The sequence below is a fragment of the Gymnoscopelus microlampas genome (genome assembly GCF_963454915.1).
Source record: "Gymnoscopelus microlampas genome assembly, chromosome: 11".
Taxonomy (NCBI): Eukaryota; Metazoa; Chordata; class Actinopteri; order Myctophiformes; family Myctophidae; genus Gymnoscopelus; species Gymnoscopelus microlampas.
The window spans coordinates 13880931-13902654 of NC_139948.1; the positions used below are offsets into that span (position 1 = coordinate 13880931).

Consider the following 21724-nt stretch of genomic DNA (forward strand, 5'->3'; position numbering starts at 1 on the left):
GCTCACATTTATGAAATTATTATTACTGAATAATACAAATGTAATAGACGTTATTGTGAATTCAATGACTTAAAGCAAAGGGATTTTTCCCCCCCTGAGAACAATGAGGAGTGAATTATTGTTCCCAGATTGCTTTGAGACAAATATCACAGCCACATGCCTCCTGCATCGAATCACCTAATGTCATCATCCTAACTTTCTGCATTAATTCATGAATACTTTCATGAAACTTTATAATTTTGTGGGACATAATATGCTACAGTATATAGTTGTTAAAAAGTTACATTGTGCTGCTTTAAAGTTATAATTCTAACTTTTCTTTTGAATAGTCTAAACTGATCACTTGATTTCAAATTGGGATTAGGCAGAGTTCTTACCTTTTACCAGCAGGATGAATATCAAAGACACGTGATGCACTAGGTAGAGTCCCATGGTAAACGAATGTGTGGCAGGTTCCTCAAACAGATCTTGATTTCATTCTCTGTGGTAAATTGAATGATCTAAACGTTGAGAGCAGTAAGTGGTACTGTATAAAGGAAAAAGGGGGAGGGGGAAGAGGTTTGGCCAAAAACCTCTCTTTGATTGTACAGTATGGCCTTTGTCAGTTAGGGTGTATGTATGTATAACACAAGAAAAATGCAACGACGTCAGTGTCGTCCCACTTGATGAGGACTCTTGTGTGTCTCTTGGCGAGGTGGGTGGCATTTAGCACTAGATCTTGTTAATATTGTGACAGTGGTCAAACACCAAATATTTCTTTTCATAGAGCAGCGCCCCAAACCCAAAGGACACCCAAAGAGTATATGGCAACCAGAGAAAAGAAAACCTTCAATGACTTTCGTTTCAAACTGAAGAGATGTGTCAATGGAGAATGTGTTTCATGAGTTACCTGCTGTACCACATGCTTACTTCTCTATGATAATGGCAGGATGAGAAAAACCTCCAAAGCTCCAAAACAAGTGAGTTACCTGATAGAACAGGAGGTTATATGTTCCCCGGGTTCTATGTTCCCCGCTTACCTAAGCCTAACCCTTACCCTAAACCTAAGCCTAACCCTAACCCTAACCCTAAGGTAAGTGGGGAACATAGAAACCGGGACATAGAACCTGGGGAACATAGGGATGACACTGATAGAACAGGACCATGAGCACACATCATAGATGGTACAGCACTTCTTCAGAGTCTGAATGAATCAGACTTTCAAACTTTCAATGACTTCAATGTGGAAGCATTCTAAAAACAAAACATTCACTCCTATCTGGAGAGATAGGAGTGATGGGAGTTGTGATGTCGTGATTCAAGACAGAAAGGCAGAAAGCTGACATATCCTAGCGCGTCCGACACAGTAGCCTATAGTATGTGTAGGCTAAACCCATTCTACTATGTGTTGTGCAGTATGCTGAAACTGCACAATGACCCATTTATCTTGCCAATAGGCTAATACAAAAGTTGTTCTAATTCTATTGATATTTATATGCTGTGATCAGGACCAAGGGCGCCGATAGTGTGGGTGCCTCGGGGCTAAAGCACCCACTGTGGGTGAGTCAAAAAAAAAAATATATATATATATATATATATATATATATATTTTTTTTTTATTTTTATTTTTTTCAAAATCAGATCACCTGGTTCAGATCGCCACTGAATAAACCGAATTAACCGAAATAAAGTTACAAACCCCCCCAAAAAAGTAATTTATCCGGCCAAAACCCGTGCATGTGTGCCAGGTTGGGCACCCGCTAGAGCTTATAAATATCGGCGCCCCTGATCAGGACTAGTATAGCCTATTAACCTGTATAACTGCCCTCTTCTTTAATATGGGGCATCATTTAAAGATGTTTGCACTTCAATGGAATAAATTAAGTATTGGAGCATGATCCAGTCTCTTATTTTTCTATTTGAACATGTCTTCTGTAAAAACCCACACAGTAGCTTAGTAACAACGCTAATTAACTACAACAGTACTGCAGTAAGCACTTTCACCCATAGCCATGTATAGGACGGGGTATATAGCTCAGTGGTAGAGCATTTGACTGCAGATCAAGAGGTCCCCAGTTCAGATCTGGGTGCCCACTGAACATTTCAAATGGGGGATGACTTCAATATTAACTTCTAGAATTGTGTTCTTTGTAAAATGGAGTTTATTTGAAAGATTTGTGGTTAATAACTAGGGGCAGTTGACTAAGGAGCTTGTGTCACCACAAACCCCCCAGATTCAGACCTTGTAGCAGTACCAGGTCAGGAGCCATGGCCTTAAAAGATACAGATTGTACTATAAGGCGGGTTGTCAAAAGCAGGAGTATAGCTGATAAATCAGTGGTGTACCATTTGACTGCAGATAAAGAGGTCCTCAGTTTAGCTCTGGATGTCCCCTGATTTTTGCAATGATGTGACTAAATCCAAGGATGCCAGTAGTCTAAAGTTAGGCTACTCCATTTTTATAATGAATCCACTTCAACTCTGGATTCATTATGAAAATGGAGCAACTTTAAAAGATTGAGATAGTAGGTGTGCCTAACCAGTTAGTGCACAAGCCATATGCTCATTGGGAGCATACCTGGGTTCAAAATCAACACCTGTCTAAGTCTTCTCTCTCTACCCTTGGTTTCCTACCTCTCTTAAATAAAGCATAGACATACAAAAACAAATAACAATCAAAAACCTTTGTGTATATATCTCTCTCTCTGTGTGTGTGTGTGTGTGTGTGTGTGTGTGTGTGTGTGTGTGTGTGTGTGTGTGTGTGTGTGTGTGTGTGTGTGTGTGTGTGTGTGTGTGTGTGTGTGTGTGTGTGTGTGTGTGTGTGTGTGTGTGCATATAGACAGACAGATATTCAACACCCTTGTGCGAGTATAAATTGAGCTTGTACCTGATTTTGTCGATTTGTTGATGCACCAATGGAATTTTAGAGAAGCCTATTTTCTAAATGTAAAATAAATTCATAGCCAAGGTCTTTCTTGAGAACCAAGTTTTGTTTTGATGCACTTACGATGTGTATACTTGTGATGTTCGAGTATTAAAGTGTACATTCTGTACACAGCAGGAGCCCAGTGCCCTAACAATGATCAAGGAGAGGAGATCTACACAGCGGGCCTTTTGATCTGAAAAGCAAATTGGCTCAAGGCAGGAGATTCGAAAGGGTCACCCAAAGTTTCAGGGTACCAGTGAATGACAAGATATTTGCTCTAACTGTTATAATACTGTGTTGCTTCATATGTTGTCATTTTCTCATGTACAGTAAACTTCTGTTATAAAAGATTACTACTACAAAATCGCTCGTAAAGTTGTGTTGACGGGGCGGGGGCTGACGGACAGATCGGTGAACCAATGGGATCAGGCGCATTCTCTCCACACTGATTTTAAACCCGCCCCTCTATCCACCTGTTTCCTAGGCTTTTCACTGTGTTCCACTTCCTGTCTTTTGATCCAATGAAATCCAATGAAACCGGTCAGATGACTAATGATATCCAATGAAATCCGACAGGAAGTGGAAAACACAAGCCTAGGAAACAGGTGGATACACGAAAGCAGGCTAGTGCAGCCTAGAGGCTGATAAACAGCTGGCCTTCTTCTGTGTCGCAAGAACACGTATTCAATCAGTATGCACACAAAGCTACTTTTAAATGTTATATTATTTTATAAGATAACCTTATTTTGTAATCAACAGGGATAACATTAGTACATACAGTTTGGTTAATTCTAGTATAAGGCCTGGAACTCCTTATAAGGAAGATTTCTCATGTCCCTTTTAAGATCTGTCTCAATGAAGTTTGCTTCATCGGATTTATGTGTACCAGTCTGAATGTACGTGGTTCTTGGATTTATTCTAAAGCTAAGGGCATGTTGAATAAGATGGTTTACAAAGTTTCATTTGGAAATATGGTTCTAAAGTAGAATAATTAACTTATATTAAAGTCATTTCTTGTAAGGTGATTTATCTGACAACCGGTCAGGGGCTGTCCCTATCCCCACAGCTTTTGGGCCTGCTTGTGTCTGATTGTGGTAGGTCAGTGAGGACTGGGGAGGAGTTGAAAGTTAGGGATGATCTCTTGACTGGTATGGTATGAAGTTCATTGTTTTGATGTAGTGTTTGTCCTCTGTCTCATTCACTCCAAGGACAGACACCTTATTGTAATTGCAGTCTTACAAAATAAAAAGACTTGAAAGTGTCTTCAACTCCGGACTCCACAAATCTCTTCCGAACAGGCCTGGTAACTCACAGCTCAGAAAATATATTACATAATGGTGCCTCAACCCACGGTTGATATTTGTTCGAAGGACAGTCTCTACTCCTGCATCTTTCTTTTTTTTTTCTTCCCTGATGGTGAGTTGAAAGGTTTGGGTGTGGGATTTGACTGTTTTTTGGGTAGATTCTATATGAACAAAAGAGGGTCAGAGTAGTTACGGTCTGTCTGATGCTTGCCTGGCTTGGAGAGATTTTTGACTTTTTTTCTTTTTTTTTTGTGGGAGTCTGGTTTGAGGGTACTAGTAATTACAACAATTGTTGTCAGATTATATTTATTCTGTTTATTTTTTGCTGTCACTTTGTCAAGTAATTCATTTTTTAAATACTGTGTCACTCTGGTGAGTAGTAATTTTATTTATTTTTTCAAGGCTTTGCCACTGGTGTGAGAAGTGATTTAATTAAAAAATGTTAATGCTTAAGACACTCTTGTGTTAAGTTTTTAGAACTTAGTTACTTGTGTAATAAGTTGATGGAACAGACTTAGTCACTTGTGTGTGTTGGGTTGTTCTTAGGATTGTGTCTGTTTGTCTGTCTGTCTGTCAGTCTCTGTGAATGTTACAGGTTTGTGTGTTCTGTGTGTGTCTGTGTATCCAGTATTTTTTAACGTAGGTTACCTGTCTGGACTACGACTGGGCATAATTATAAGGTAGTATAATAATATGAATAATTGGTGGTATTGTATATAGAGGGGAGGTTTTAGAATAGGTGATCTTTTTCTCCTATTGTTTAATTTCATCTTGGGTGCTGACCTTTTGGGCTTCTTTACCCTAACCCCTGAGACAATGCTGCTCCGCAGGTCTAGGATGGAACAAACGGGTGTAGCCAAAGTCAGCAACTGCCTCCGACCCGACGTGAGATCTGAGCGGGCCATACGCTAAAGTCAAAGTCAGGATATATTAATAAATGCCGAAAGTTGCGGTGATCTCGCCGTACGCCCATTATTTGGTCTACACGCGTTGATAAATGAGGGCCAATGACTCTAACGTCCATGACGCAGAACTTTTAGTTGCAAACAGAGGTCTTCTGTGGCGTGCACTGAGGGACTTGTACCCAACCAACTTGCACCCTGACAGAATTCTCATCGATTCGTTGGCGGACACTGAAAATCATCGTGCTTACGTGGCAAGAGCTTATAGCTTATGGAAGAAATCGGTTGGAGCAGGCGCTTGTGAGGAGCAAGATTGAGCAAGGTTTGCCTCTACCCGTGCAGTACAGACTTGAGAATGTGGTGGGCCTGGCCAGCATGGATTTGCCATATACGTCTCACATCGTACACTGGGTAGGTTTGGTCCACAAGTAAGAAGGTTATCAATAGGCTCAGGATTTTGACATATTGAGGAAACTGACTCAGGCCAAACTGGCCATACAGGAGGCAGTTACGCAGAAGCCTAAGGGGCCATGATATATTTGTGGGGAGTGTACCCATTTCTGGCGTCAGTGTAACAAGGGGGAGCGGAGGCCACAGTGGCCCTCCCATAATCAGGGGTGTTTTACCCCTTGGAACTGGACAATGGCGACTAGACTTTGGCTTCGTCCACACGTACACGGGTATTTTCATAAACGTAGCTTTTTATATGCGTTTTGGGGGGTTCGTCCACACGCAAACGCGTTTTTGCTCCATGTAAACGCATCTTTTGGAAAACTCCTGCCACAGTGTAGATTTTTAAAAACTCCGGCTATGTGTTCCCGTGTGGACACGGTAAACGGAGTTTTTGCATGGGTCGTTTAACGTTTAGCCGTTGTCGTGTGGACAGAGAGATTTTTTTAAACAGGGCCGTGTAGACGCGGAGGTTTTCAAAAACGAAAACGAAATATCTGCGTTTATGAAAATACCCGTGTACGTGTGGACGAAGCCTCAGAGCAGGAGGAGCACGCCCCTATAAGGATGACATTCCCCCCACTCTGTGCCCTCTGTAGCACAAAAAGCTCTATCTATTCTCAACCAATCTTTTCTCTCTCTTTTGCCCCAAAGCTGTGAACAGCTTCTGCCTCAATGAATGTTCATTTCCCAAGTGCAGGAAGAAGATTTTTGGAGTTGCCAGTATTGCGTTGTTAGTATATAGGTGAAATAAAAATTAAAAATAAAAAACATAATTCAATTTCTCGGGAACCTCTTATGTAAACTGTATGTCAAATTGTATTTCATGATGTTTGTTTTTGTTTTAATTGTTGTTTTGCTTATGTTACAGTTATATGATCCAGAGAAGTAATGGTTATGTTAACCATTTCACAGGTTGTTTGTTTCTCCCAGTCAGGTTTTGTTTGTATGTATTAGGGATGTCTTAAAAGATGCTTCTTTTGCCCTTATTTTGATTTTCGAAAGACTATTGTGAGTCTTTCGAGAGGGGATGCGTAGTATCTGGTGGACACTAATACACTGGGTTTTCATGTATTAATGTTCTCATCTCATTCAATAGCAGTTCATTTAAAAACCTACAATGAGTCATAAATCCCTTAAGGTGAAGGCAGGAGGTCTGTTCTATCTTGACCAAGGGACAGAGGGCCTTTGATCTGATAAGCAAGGCAGGAGATTCGAAAGGGGTCACCCAAAGTTTCAGGGTACCAGTGAATGACAAGATATATTCTCTAACTGTTTTAATACTACGTTGTTTCATACGTTATGTTGTCATTTTCTCATGTAAACTTCTGTTCTAAAAGATCACTACTACAAAATATACATCTGTGTAAGAATTGACAGCTGTCTTACAGGAGGCAGCTGCCCTAAAGCCATAAACCACCTTCTCTGATTTTTGTGACCTCACCTTATAATAAGACAGGACACAGCCTGGCCAAATGGTTCTATTTAGATATCATAGTTTGGGTTAATTCTAATATCAGTATAAGACCTGGAACTCCTTATAAGGAAGATTTCTCATGTCCCTTTTAAGATCTCAATGAAGTTCGCTTCATCAGATTTATGTGTACCAATCTGAATGTACGTGGTTCTTAGATTCATTCTAAAGCTAAGGACATGTTGAATAAGATGGTTTACATAGGAAAATGGTTCTAAAGTAGAATACTTTACTTATATTAAAGTGATTTCTTGTAAGGTGATTTATCTGACAGCCGGTCGGGGGCTGTCCCTAATCCTCACAGCTTTTGGGCCTGCTTGTGTCTGATTGTGGTAGGTCAGTGAGGACTGGGGAGGAGTTGAAAGTTAGGGATGATCTCTTGACTGAAAGGTATGAAGTTCATTGTTTTGATGTAGTATTTTAACCTGACTCTGCCAGATAGGGGCGGTATTGAGTAACCAGGTTCCCAAGTATCCTGTGAAACAAATGTGTGTGTGAAGCAAGCTTCTTCCATTTGGCAGGTTAGTAGTGTTTGTGCTCTGTCTCATTCAACCCAAGGACAGAAACCTTGTTGTAATTGCTGTCTTACAAAATAAAAAGACTTGAAAAAGTGTCTTCAACTCCAGACTCCACAAATCTCTTCCGAACAGGCCTGGTAACTCACAGCTTACAGCACATATACTACACAATCATTTAATAAATAAATCATATTTTGTGTGGTTCAGTTAGACACAAACATTGGTAAGTTGAGAAGTTGAGAATAGTTATGTTTATTCATGATAGGTATACCATCAGTGCTGACAGATAGAGGATAGGGACAGCATGTAAAAGGCAAGTCAATGACAAAATAATTGATGAATAATTCTTAGTGCATATCATTTTGCTTTTCATACGTAATAAGTTTGTCCTTAAAGTACAGTCTACCTGCAGCAATCGAAAGGTTATGATTATGAACCTCTCCAGTTAAAACCACTGCATTACAGACAGAACCAGTTGAACAAAGAGAAACAGGGCAGGGAGGAGGGAGAGGTGGATTCCATTTGCATTGCTGACAGCCCTAGGAGCCATAGGAGTCGGACGAGTAACAACCACACGAGGCATCCTGGTGGTAGGTGCTGGTTTGGGAAGAGGAAGACTTTGCGTAAGGGCGGTTATAAAGGACGTGAAACTGGAGGTTTGTCGGAGGACCATGTAGGGAGGTCCGCCAGGAGGAATAAACCCTCCAGCAGGAGCGGAAAGATCAACGGGGACAGGAGGACGAAACCCTCCAGAAGGACCGAAATCCCCTTCTGACATGGAAATGTTAATGCTGGCCGCATATTTCACAGCCAGAATTGCAACCTGAATCCATTGACCATCAAGTCTACACATCACCGGGCCACCACCTCTGCTCTGTAGAGGAACAAGGAAAATCACCATGAACGAGTGAGGAGAATAATTGATCTGGACTGGAAATTAAACTAAATGGTGTGCTTAACTACAGCGGTGCCCAATCATACTATAATGGTCAGTTCCTCCTTCTATAGTTCCAGTCCTTAAATATGACCAGAAACATATGACACCTTCATATGAGTTTCTGGTTCAAATTGGCAGCATAGCCAATCAAATGAAAAGGCTGATTGATTGAATACCTTATTAATGAGTTTGATCACAGTACGGTAACACAGTCACAACACAAGCTATCCTAAAAGCATGAGACAAAAAGCCCCGGGGGCTTGTTTCCATTGTGGTCCATTGTACTCAATTCGTGAGTAAGCTATGGGAAAATGTACCGGAACAGGAGACAGGTATGCAACCTTCTGGAAACCCAGGACTACATTTATCACAGACAGAGCCTATTAGTCTTTAGACCCACATAACCTGCTGACCTAGAATGTAATCATGTTAGGGCCATTTCTCTTATTATACCCACTGCTCAGCATTTTTCAGCAATGTGACTTAATGTCCATTGAATGAAATGCAGTACATACAGCTATCAAAAACTACAGTTTTCGGGAGCATTATTCATCTAGGAAAATCACAGTTCACCTTGTTGGTAAATATTGTAGTGACAACCCCACAAAAGACCCGGCTGTAACTCGCTCGTGTAAGGAGCTGGTTCTCCTGACATTGGCCGTTATGTTCGGAGGTCTGGATTGGATCCCAGCCCAGGGCACTAAATGCTACAGTATATTGGATTGCTTACCCCTGCGACCTCCAGACCAGTAAAACAGAGCTCATCACGCATAATGTCCACACTATTTCCACAGGTGTCAATTACAAACGGCCGGTACTGATTTAGAACTGCTTCAGCTGAAAAGGAAACAAATGACACATCATGTGATTCACAAACCTTGAATGAGGAAGCATTGGATTGCCCGTACAAAAGTATAGCCTACTGCAATTGTTTGCTCCATCGTACGAAGGTGTCGCATGACGAAAATAGCAGATCCGCAAGCTCGAAGTGCGTCGCGGGGGTGGCACGCTGTGGGCTTGTGGATCAGCTGTTTGCGGCGTGCGACATCGTCGAATGACGAAGTCGGCCTATGAAACATGCTTTACTCACGGCCTCCTGTCACGACTCCGGGCCAACTAATTGCAAAGCACCTTAGCCCTGTGGGTAAAAATCTGCCTTCCTGATCCAGACAGATTGGTTGGATGAAGTCAGTGAACATCACAGGTTCGTTCACTTTGAGAAGTGCCGCATTGGTTCCAGTTCCAGGCAAGTTACTCAGCCTAATGGCTACCACTTTCTTTGTTACTTCATTTGGGTTGTCGCCATTTTGCACCAAACGGCCGAAGGTTGCAGTCAATTCAGTGACATCGATTGGAGTTGGAAAGCTATAGGGAGAAAATGCAGAACATAGGGTTAAAAACACCATCCGTGCATCACCACGTCATTGTCTTTAGCCACTTCTACCGAACATATATATGTAAATAATCTTTCTGAATCTTTCTGTGAATTATCATTAGTATATGTTCTCAGTTTTATTCATTGCCATTCGTGTTGGAAACAAATGCAAGATAGACAGACTTGAAACTTGCTGGTCATTCAGCCTTGTGGAAAACCACAGTGCTGTTTATTTTCTCTAAAATTACTGTTTTTAAAAGTCAAGTTGAGCCACTGATCATTACTATTTGGCATTTCTGATTTATTCAGACAGGAGATTTTTTAGAAAGAGTCTTGGAAACCAAAGGCTGAGACGGGATGCCAGGAGTCTGATAATGATTGAAACCCGGGTCCTCACAACTCATAAGGAGTATGTTGTCAGGGCTCTCACTCTGTGGTTCCCAAACGTTTTAGCTCAAGACCCAAAAGAGATATTAGACGTTTGCCCAGGACCCAAACTAGTGAAAATAGCAGATCTACAAGCTCACAACGTGTCGCTTAGCGCCGCGTTGTGAGGTTGTAGATCTGCTAGTATCCCTAATTCTTAGACTTTATATTTATATTTTTACGGAAATTAGATACTTTCTTTTTTATGTATGAAATAAATGTGTACATTTTTGGAATTGTTTTTAATTGATGAAAAGTTTTGATTTTTTGATTTAAACTATTTTTAATATTTTGAAATAATATACATTTTTGTTTTAAATCTAGTTAACTGAAAGAAGGAGACATTTACCTGCGACCCATAAACATTTCTCAGCCACAGCCAACTGTTGGTAAACAGTTTTCTGAAAAACTTAAGTTGCTGTATTAGTGGTGCTCAAAACCTTTTCATGTCAATGACACCCAAAATTATATGTATTTGGCCGCCAACCCCCCATCCCAAAATATTTTGTTCCAGGCACCCCCAGAAGCAAAGATTTGAGTAAAAAATAAAATCACTTTAATAGTATATATTCAAAGACATCATTTTAGATTTTAGTTTTATATATATTTATAATAACTAAAATATAAAATGACACAGATGCTTTCCCGGTTTTAATGGGTTAATACTATTGGTGTATTTCAAAGTAGAATTGAATCTTGAAGATCGCTGTGCTGATTTAGCAAACATTGACTCATTTATTCACGTAAGTTCTGTAATGTTTTAATAACTTGAAATAATATATTTGTCACATTTTGCATATAAATATCATGCAAAATATTACAAAGTAAGCCATATGCAGAAAAAATGGTCTACGTTTATGTACGATATGTGGATGAAGTTATAACATTGACACCAATATGGTCCTTTAACCACTTAAAAGTTCAGCTTTATACTTTGTTGTACGATGGTGTTGTGAGGCAAAAATTGTGATCTGCCATTTTCATTATTTTTTAAACATTTTTGTCTATAATGACATGTCCAAAAGCTTGAAAGGGGTTAAAACACAACGAGAAGCATGTAACATTTGCCATGTCTATATGTTTACAATAATACCCCTCAAAGCAGTCTGCATCAGTCAGAACAAACTCTTCTGCCACCATAGAACCACCACACAGAAATTGTCCATTTCTTTGCAAGCTGACCATCCAGGGCCACTGGCCGATTGATGAAGCCTGGATTGGAACACCAAATCGTGGTATCTTAAAGGTTGGGTTTGGGGTACCACAGATCCCTGAGAAAGAGAAAAGAGCTCTGTTAGCAATGTCAGGAAGAAGAAAATGAGAACACAATAAAGTAAGAACAAGGGAAAAAAAGGTATGTCAGGATAGAAAATGAGTTGGAGCTACACAATTTAAAATTGTTAAAAGGCTTATTGTTGCCCCACATTGAGCTCTGTTCTGACATTACATACAACAGATAACAGCTACTAACAACTATGCTTTCTCTCTCTCTCGCTGATCAAGCTCTCCCTCTCTCCCTCTCTCCCCTCCCCCTCTCTCTCCCCTCTCCCTTTCTCTGTCTCTATTTCTCACTGCTTAGGCTCTCACTCTCTCTCCTCCAGCCTCCCCCTCTCAATCTCCCCCCCTTGTTGATCGAGCTCTGTACACGTTACATTTGCACGGACGTTAACCGTTGCCTACCAACACAGATTTACACTGTCACTGACATTGGGCATGTCCAGTCCATATCGGTGCGCGTATGCGTCATGCCACAGTTAGACAGAAGAGACACACAACTTGAACGTTTTAAAATATCACAACAGAATCTGTTGCCTATAGCAACAGCAGTTTGCACTGACATTGGCCATGTCCAGTCCATATGTGGGTACATCTTAGGCCCGCTAGACAGACACACACATTCATACACAAATTGAACTTTTTTTAAAGTTATTTCATGGGGAGTTTTTTAAGCTTTAAGTGGAGAGAGACAGGAAATACAGAGAGAAAGTAGGGGAATGACATTCAGCAAATTGTCTGGCTGGCTGGGATTAAAACTGGGGACTCGCTGATCAGGCCAATGGACCCATGTGGTATGTGTTCCTAAACATTACGGGTCACCCCAAACTTGAAATTTATATAGTAGAATATTTACTTAGGCCTGAGTGTGGAGGAGGGGGTTGTGGTGGTGGTAAGTAAAGGGGTCATGATTGTAAGAAGAGGTGTGGTGATGGTGGTAGGAAGAGGTTTAATGGCCATAAGTAGAGGATAGAGGATGCATAAAAAAAAGTGTGCCGCTGGTCAGTCCAGCAGTATGAGCGATTAGTTACGGACCCATGCGCAGTCACACACACATGCAGAAACAAACACACGGGGTGAAAACATAATCTCCATCCCCTGGCAGAGATCAATATTGTGCTAGAGATCACAGTAGCTGATCAACATATAACAGTAGCACACGCTTGAACAATGTTTTAAGTGGCTTACCGTCCCGTTGTGCTTGAGAAGCTGAAAATAAAGGAAAAAGATGTATAAATAACCTGCAGGTGCACGTTTTTTACATTATGTAATACTTTTGAATACAGAGCACTCAAGGTCTTGTATTGATGTAATCACTTGTTTGTGGGATTTGCATGAACAGAATGAGAATGAGCCTATGTGAGTCAAGAAAACATTCCTAATTGACCAGAGTATCTATCTAATTTATGCTTTGTCAATTCCAAAACACACTTTGTATCCAAATACTAGCCATACAGAATCACATACACTGCTTGGCATGCGGTGGTACTAGATGAAAAAATACTGTTCTGTCGGCCTATAGCTACCAAAGAAATCCATGACTCCTTCTGTCAACAACTTACCACAGCCTCTCCCCTCAAGACTCCAAAGCACTGTTTTTGTCATGGCTGTGGCACCTCTTTTAAATTAATCTTCAGTTGGGGCAGTTGAGAGGCAGGCATATGACATAATATGTAATATAATATGTAATATAATATATTACTCTTGATTCCAAGTAATAAGTAATATAATATTATTACTTTTTTAAGGAGTAATATGTAATAAGTAGCATATTACTCTCCTGAGTAATATTGCCCAACACTTTTCCCGATAGGAGTGAAAAGATTCTTTTGAGAACGCCTTCAGCATTGAAGTCATTGAAAGTTTGAGAGAAATTCAGTCTCTGAAGTAATGCCATACCATCTACAGTATGATGCACTGTACTATGCAGATGGACCTGTTCTATCAGGTAACTCACTTTTCACCCTATCATCTTGCTTAGGTCAGTTTGGATGTTTTTCTCATCCTGCCATCATCATAGGACAAAGCAGGCGATACAGCAGCTAACTCATCAAACAACATATTCTCTATTAAATGGACCCATATCTTTGGTTTGAAACGGCTAGAAGTCAGTGAGTGTTTTCTTTTCTCTGGTTGCCTTGCCAGATACTCTTTGGGTGTCTTTTGGGTTTGGGTGCTGCTCTAAGAAAGATTTGGTGTTGAGCATCTTGAAGGAAATAGCACGAACCTTTTGCCACCTTTTCATACTCAACATGACTTATCCTTTTAGACTAAACGTCTGACTATTATACCCTCTGCTGTTTTTCATTTGCTGTCTAACCATTCGCCATGGTGTCCCTATCGTGGGCATGATATAAGCTGGCTGAAATTTCCCCCAAATTTCTCAAAACAATAGACAATAACTTCCAAATGTTAAAAACAAAACCACCTTACAAGCTCACAACGCATCACTATGCGTTCTAAGCGTGGTTAGAGATGATTTAGGTTACTTTTATCTGTGTTAATTAAAGCAGCACTATGTAGTGTGGGGTATCAGTGGGCACTTTGGACACAAACTTTATAATTTTGTGGGACATAATATGCTATATAGTTGTTAAAAACATAGTGCTTTGCATGCTTTAAAGTAATAATTCTAACTTTTCTTTTGAATAGTCTAAATTGATCACTTGATTTCAAATTGGAATTAGGTTGAGTTCTTACCTTTTACCAGCAGGATGAATATCAAAGACAAGTGATGCACTAGGTAGAGTCCCATGGTAAACGAATGTGTGGCAGGTTCCTCAAACAGATCTTGAGTTCATTCTCTGTGGTAAATTGAATGATCTAAACGTTGAGAGCAGTAAGTGGTACTGTATAAAGGAAAAAGTGGGAGGGGGGGGGGGGGGTTGGCTAAAAACCTCTCTTTGATTGTACTGTATGGCCTTTGTCAGTTAGGGTGTATGTATGTATAACACAAGAAAAATGCAGCAACGTCAGTGTCGTCCCACTTGTGTGTCTCTTGGCCAGTTGGGTGGCATTTAGCGCTAGATCTTGTTAACATTGTCACAGTGGTCAAACACCAAATCTTTCTTTTCATAGAGCAGCGCCCAAAACCCAAAAGACACCCAAAGAGTATCTGGCAACAAGAGAAAAGAAAACCTTCAGTGACTTAGCAGTTTCAAACTATGTGTCAATGGAGAATGTGTTGTTTCATGAGTTGCTGTACCACATGCTTACTTCTCTATGATAATGGCAGGATGAGAAAAACCTCCAAAGCTGACCTAGGCAAGATGGTTAGATAAGGTGATTTACCTGATAGAACGGGAGGTTCTATGTTCCCCGGGTTCTATTTCCCCGCTTACCTAACCCTAACCCTAAACCTAAACTTAAGGTAAGTCGGGAACATAGAACCCGGGGAACGTAGAACCCCGATAGAATAGGACCATGAGCACACATCATAGATGGTACAGCATTTATTCTGAATTAATCAGACTTTCAAACTTTCAATCACTTCAATGTGGAAGCGTTCTAAAAACAAAAAAATCACTCCTATCTGGAGAGGAAAAAATCTATTGTGTTTCCATGGTTTTTGACCAATAATATGTTCACCCCAACTCCAACAAGCCACTGAGAGACAAAGACAGGGAGATGCCGGAACAACAGATGTGATCTCAGAGCATATGAAATGATCAAATAACAGGAGATACTTGACAAGTAGTGATAATAACGCACTTACAATTGGCAATTACATAACCAGCTCGGGTCCAGAGTCCGTAGAGACTCACTGAGGAACAGTTCATCATCTTGGCCAAAGGTTTTGAAGATGCGAAAGAAACCAAAACCATTGATGTTTGGACAGGGTGGAAAGCCTAGCTGATGTGATGAGTGATCAAGAACAGGCAGACACCAGGACAGTGTGCCTTCAAACCTTGTTGTCTAACCCCAGCTTTATCTCATCTCATGAGGAGAACAGTCTGGAGAAGAACTACAGCCCAAAGTGTCTATAGGGCTATGTACGTCCCCTGGAAGATTGCTTTTTCAACCAATCACTATGTGGTTTTGGGGATGTAAAAAAATCTGCACAGCATCAACTTAACTTCCTTGGGCAGTACTTCCTGTACTTCCGCTTAGACATTTTCTGTAGCAGTTCTTGTCCAGCCTACAGTACATGCCATATAAATCGCCAAGAGACACATAAGAGTCACCATCAAGTGTGATGACACTGATGTACTTGTGTTGCTCTTGTACTAAACAAGTTGCAGCGAGGCTCAGCATTCCACCCTAACACACAAAGGTCACATTGTACAAGCAAAGAGAGGTTTGTGCCAATCAATACAATCTGCAAAAAGCCAGGGTAAACCTTGTGTCAGTGCCTTCCAGCTTGCCATGCCCTGATGGGCTTTGATAAAATGAGGACCCAAACATCAATATTAAATAAACAAATTTGCACTAAAATATTTTATTCTAGACATATTAAAGTTATGAAAAAACATGTGTATGCTTTGTTCTACACTGGATGGGGTATCTAAAAAACGAAAGCCTTGTTTTGAGATCGTAATAGGCCATTGTAAGCAAGGGCACTGTAAGCATCTTGCTACCTAATTGAAGCCCGGTCCGGCCAGCCTGTATTTCTGCGGACTACTAGATCAGAGCCAAGCAGTTGTCCATGTTGTCATTGTCTTTTGAAAGAGAAGGAAATTATAATTTAATTGGGTCAGTGTGTCCGTGTGTCCGTGTGTCATTCTGTCTGTGTACAGCTAATCTCCGGCACCGTTGGCTTGCTCGCAGCGAAACTGTGCACACACACTCCCTGGATGCCAGAACCTCTGCCCCAAATTTTTCACATGGGCCTGTTATAGCGCCACCGGGAGGCCGATTTGTGCAAAACACATTTCTTGACAGTACTCCTATAGATTTTGTCCAAACATCACTTAAATCGGTACACAGTATTTCTATAGTCATGAAACAAAACAAGTCTTTCAGATTTTTCATATTCCATCCTGATAAAATTGCCTTCCAAAGTTTGCAGGAGTACTCCGTTTTGAACAAAATGCCTCACATCATGAACACAGTGTGCAATTTCCGTGCAATTTTGCACGCACATTCCCACTAGGCCGAGGAAGAAATACCACTTGAAAATGTTCACATCAGCCTCATGGTGGCGCTATAACATGCCGATTCGTGTTTTTACCTATAACTGCACCGATCTGTGTAAAACTTTGTTTGCACACTCTCTAGAGGCCAAGGAAAACCCTTTGCCCTGCATTTTTCACATAAGCCTTTTATAGCGCCACTTATGTAAAACTTTTTTTTAATATTAAGCCTTCAGATTTTATCCAAATTTCACGCAAATCGGTACACATAATCTCTATAGTCATATGATCAAGATGGATCTGTTTGATTTTTCATATTCCATCCTGATTGGCTAAAATTGACATAAAGTTAGCAGGAGTGGCCCGTTTTGAACAAAATGAAGCCGCAAATCATGAACGCAGCGTTCGATTGCGGTGAAACTGTAGCACATTCGCACTACGTTGAGGAACAAGTACCACCCTTTTAACATTGCCCTATTATAGCACCACCAGGAGGCCGACTTTTGCAATACTTTTCTTTTTTATATTACTCCTACAAATTGTGTCCAAACATCATGCAAGCATCTCTATAGTCAAGTGATCAAGATGGTTCCGTCCAATTTTTTATAGTCCATCCTGATTGGCGAATTCCGAACATTGCTGGCCCATTATAACCTACCTGACCTAGCGGAGACCTGTGCTCCGAGGAACACTTTTTGTAGTTTTCTATCAATTACACACCCCATGAAGCCTTGAATTCATGGAGATGTTTTTTTTTTGTCGCATTCCTAAGCCAATAATTTGATGACCGGCAGAAAGATTCTAATCCCCATCCCTTTAAGTTTAAAAAGGATAACACACAACAATGTGGTGAAGTGCAATGTTTTCTGTTTGTATAAATGTATAGTTATAATAGCATAATGATAATGATATTGCTTACTGCCATCTCACCCACAAAATTATGATGATATTTCAATATAATTCTTCAGGTCTCACTGCAATACTGGCACAAGGTCAATAAGATCCTCCACTAGAGGGGAGTGTTTAGCCAGACTGCTTTTTCAGTCAAAGCATCTGGGCAGTGAAACACCCTGCAAAGTGCCAACAATAGAATGCAGTACTTTAAAAACCTAAAATCTTCGATTAAAACATGGCTGAAGGAAAACAGTCATGTAGTCATTAGAAGTCTATACCTATATATTTTTTGTAAGTATCGTGCGAAATCTTATACTAATTACATTTACAGTTTTAAATGATGTGTCTTTGATTTTACATTATCTGAAGTAGTTGCTACGAAGAACAATTTGTGTATGAACTGCAGGGTACTTTTCCTTTAAATGTATTATGCAAAATGTTACTGTGATTATGCTTATGCACTGATTTTAATTATGTCATATTGAATTAATTCTGCCGACAACACCTATAAATGAGCTTATAGCTATCTCTGGTGCAATATACTGTATTATTTTTGGCACTGATCCTGTTAAATAAACAAATATAATAATAATATGCTGCAAACTGCAAAGGTTCACAGCCAGCATCTATTACATCAACCGTGTAAAAAATATTCAATCAAAATGTACTACAATACAGTCTCTCTCACTTCCAAGTCAAGTCCTGCAGAATATGTTCCATACAAGAACATTCATGCTTCACATGAGAACATTTCAGCTATTGGGAATAGTTCCTTTCCTGAAAGATTAGCTATGCTGTAACTTATGCCAAAGGAATCTCCAGAACAGAGCCTTCTAATCTTTTATTAGGCAGCACACATTTGTAAAGACATCATGACAAAAGTCTTCATGAACACTTGAACAGTATCTACAATATTTACTTGACACATACTGTATTATACTGTACCATACCCAAACCCATGAGAGGTCAGTTCCCCATAGGTCTACGTATTCTAAATTTACCAATCAACAATACAGATGATAAAAGATGATAGGCCTTCATGTTTCATGAATGAGGTTGAATGTGTGTGTACTGTTGTCCATGCTCCCCTGTCCCGTTCTGTAGTGATGCTTTGGTCTTACGTGTAGCAGTTAATCCATGATCCAACTTTGAAACTGCAGGGGAGAGTTTGGTCCAAATTAAATCTTTAATTTTGCAGGATTTTCTCTGTCAAGGTGTCCTTGGGTAGCCTTTGCACACAGCTTCCCAACATGTGTAAAAATAGGCTTATGCCAGGTAGGCAAAGCAAAGGGCAGCGGAACTGGTACTCTGTAGTGAGTAGTTGCCTAATTATGTAACAAGCCTGTAACAACAATAGCATTCATGAATAGCCCACTATTCATGAATGCCACAGGCATGTTTTTCTGCTGTGTCGTCTTGCTTGCAATTGGCGAGATACGGCCGTTTCATAAATCACCCTGTCATGAGATGATTTCTGCAGTCTGCACATTGATAGGCCTAAATTAGGGCCAATTCTGTCGTATTTGATAAAAACATACGGCAGCTTGTTCGTCTTGGCCTAAGCCTACTGTGAAATAAAGCAGGCTACGACCCCCTTATAAAAAGAATAATTCCTACACATATTTATATATCCCTGCAAACTGTACACACAGAACATGGTGGTGCGTAATGTTCCGCTTCTTCAGCGCTCCATGCCATGGTCACCTGGGGCTCTCATTCCACTTCAAAATAAACCCGATTATCTGAAACGGTTGTGAGTGGGAAGCCTCACTGTCCGTCCATCCGTCCGTCCGTATGTATGTACTGTATCACGTATGTCACATAAATTACAATCTACAATTCTGTCTATGTTATGTCATCACATAGTCTACCATACCATTATGGCCTACAAAATGTTAGTCTACCATTATGGCCTACAAAATGTTTGGTCTGTGATTGAATATTAATAAATATGATTATGCGAACATTCATACATTTATTTGAGACAAAAAAAGGTGCAAGGCCCTCCAAGCGTGAGGCCCTGTGCGACCCCCCCCACCCCCCATTTCTCTCTCACTGATCAAGCTCTCCCTCTCTCTGCCAGTCTCCCCCTCTGAATCTTACCCCCCGATGATCGAGCTCTGTTCTGACTTTACAAACAAAGGAAACTTTTGCCCAACAGTGGTGATTTGCACTTGTTGTTAACCGTTGCCTACCAACACAGATTTACACTGACATTTGGCTTGTCCAGTCCATATAGGGGCGCACACGCCGTTAGACAGAAGAGACACACAACTTGAACTATTTTCACATTTAGATTCCAACAGAAACCATTGCCTAACACCAGCAATTTGCTCTGACATCAGGCATGTCCAGTCCATATCAATGTTTGTTCTTGCATACAAGGGATTGGACCTTGGTGATTGACTTGAGATTTCAGCTGTCACTGAACTCTGACCTTTTGTATAAAGTGAGTTGAATCTATGTGATATGAATGCTCTGATGAAGGCTCATAGCCGAAACACGTAAGCGTTCGGTTATTGGTGTGTGCCAATAAAAAAGTGGAAATGTGAGCACTTTTTGTCCTCCATTGATTTGAAATTTTGGATGTGCTACCTTTTGGGGATTTCTTCAATTCCTACTTTTCATATGTATACTGGATTTTGGTTCTAGCACTCCACTGAGAAAACTCATTGTTGATGCACAACCTCTCTTTCTTATTTACCACAGGGCATACCACAGGGCAATGTGGTATGCGTTCGTATACACTATGGCTTACACAAACTTTATATAGTAGATTATTTACTTACGCTTGGAGGAGGGGGTTGTGGTGGTGGCAGGTAGAGGCATTGTGGTTGTAGGTAGAGAGGTTATGGTGTTAGGTAGAGTGGTTGTAGTTGTGGTGGTAGGTAGAGGAGTTGTGGTTGTAAGTAGAGGTGTTATGGTCGTAGGTAGAGGGGTTACGGTGTTAGATAGAGGGGTTGTAGGTAGAGGGGTTGTGGTTGTAGTTGAGGTGGAAGTAGGTAGAGGTGTGGGGGTGGAGGTAGGTAGAGGGGTTGTGGTTGTGTTTGTAGCTTTGGCGATGGCTGTACGTAGATGTCTTAGGCCAGGACAGAAGACACGGAGGTCACTGTCAGTACCAGAGGAGGTGAAGGTGACAAATCCTGGCCTGTCGCTGCTGATATGGCTGTTGATCCAAGACTGGTACTGAGACACTCTGGTGTAGATTCCAGGGGAATCAGGCAGGGCGCAACCCACACCGAAGCTCACTATTCCAGACTGAATCCAGCGAGCATTTTGTTTGCTCACCAGTGGGCCTCCTGAATCTCCCTGTAGTGGAAACTACTGCATTAAAAGAATGAAAGCTTTCCAGGAAGAAATACTCACAGAGAACACAACCATTCAAATGATCACCTGACATGCGTCCATCCCTCCAGCACTAAATCCTGCACAGATCATATTGTCAGTGATGGTGCTCACTGCATAGTCACATTTACACTGTCTGTTCCCCACAATTGGAACCCTCACCTCCTGGAGTATTTGCGGGGCAGGGAGGGGCCCTAGGGAGACACAAATTATGTTTTAAGAACCAAACTTAACATAATAAAAAAAACATCAGACCCTCTGCATAAAGATGATGGTTGCTGACATTTACATATCTTCCATCCTATCTGTACAATCTGTACTGCATTTCCATGTATAATTATAGGCATCATCAGCGATGAGTCTCTTTCGGCATCATTTCTAATTTAAGAAGGTTGCTTTGTAACTGGCCATATAATACCCAGTGTAAATTAAACTCACCATGCATGCACACTCCCAACCCTATATCTACGCTCACATCCACAGTCTTGTCTACACTCACGTCCAGTTCTAACGTCGCCCCAGCCAGTGATCCAACTGTCGATGCCACTGTGGAAGGAGCTAGCCGGTGTTGCTAGGCAGGCTGGGCGGATGAAGTTGGTAAAAGTCACTGGTGCCGAAAGTTTCAGAAGAGCGATATCATTATCATTAAGTACTGCCTTGTTGAATTCAGGGTGATGGATGACCTGGGTAACCGTCCGAGCGACCTCGTTAGGGTTGAATCGTTGACTCTTGCGACCCAGAAAAACAACAAGACCAGATGGGTTGTTACTAAGAGTAAAGAAAAAAATAACAACAATCCATAATGAGCACAATATTCATTTATTTGTGCAAGTATTAATGAAAGGGT

The 21724-nt window shown here is 40.8% G+C and overlaps 1 long non-coding RNA gene across 1 annotated transcript; it reads right to left on the minus strand.

The window, feature by feature from the left end:
- Positions 1-11425: 11425 nt before the first annotated feature.
- LOC311054969 lies at positions 11426-20553 on the minus strand. Its single transcript, XR_014601742.1, has 3 exons — positions 20322-20553; positions 12755-12775; positions 11426-11562 (listed from the first exon to the last, which is right to left on the minus strand). It is a non-coding gene; the product is annotated as an uncharacterized lncRNA (long non-coding RNA).
- Positions 20554-21724: the final 1171 nt, after the last annotated feature.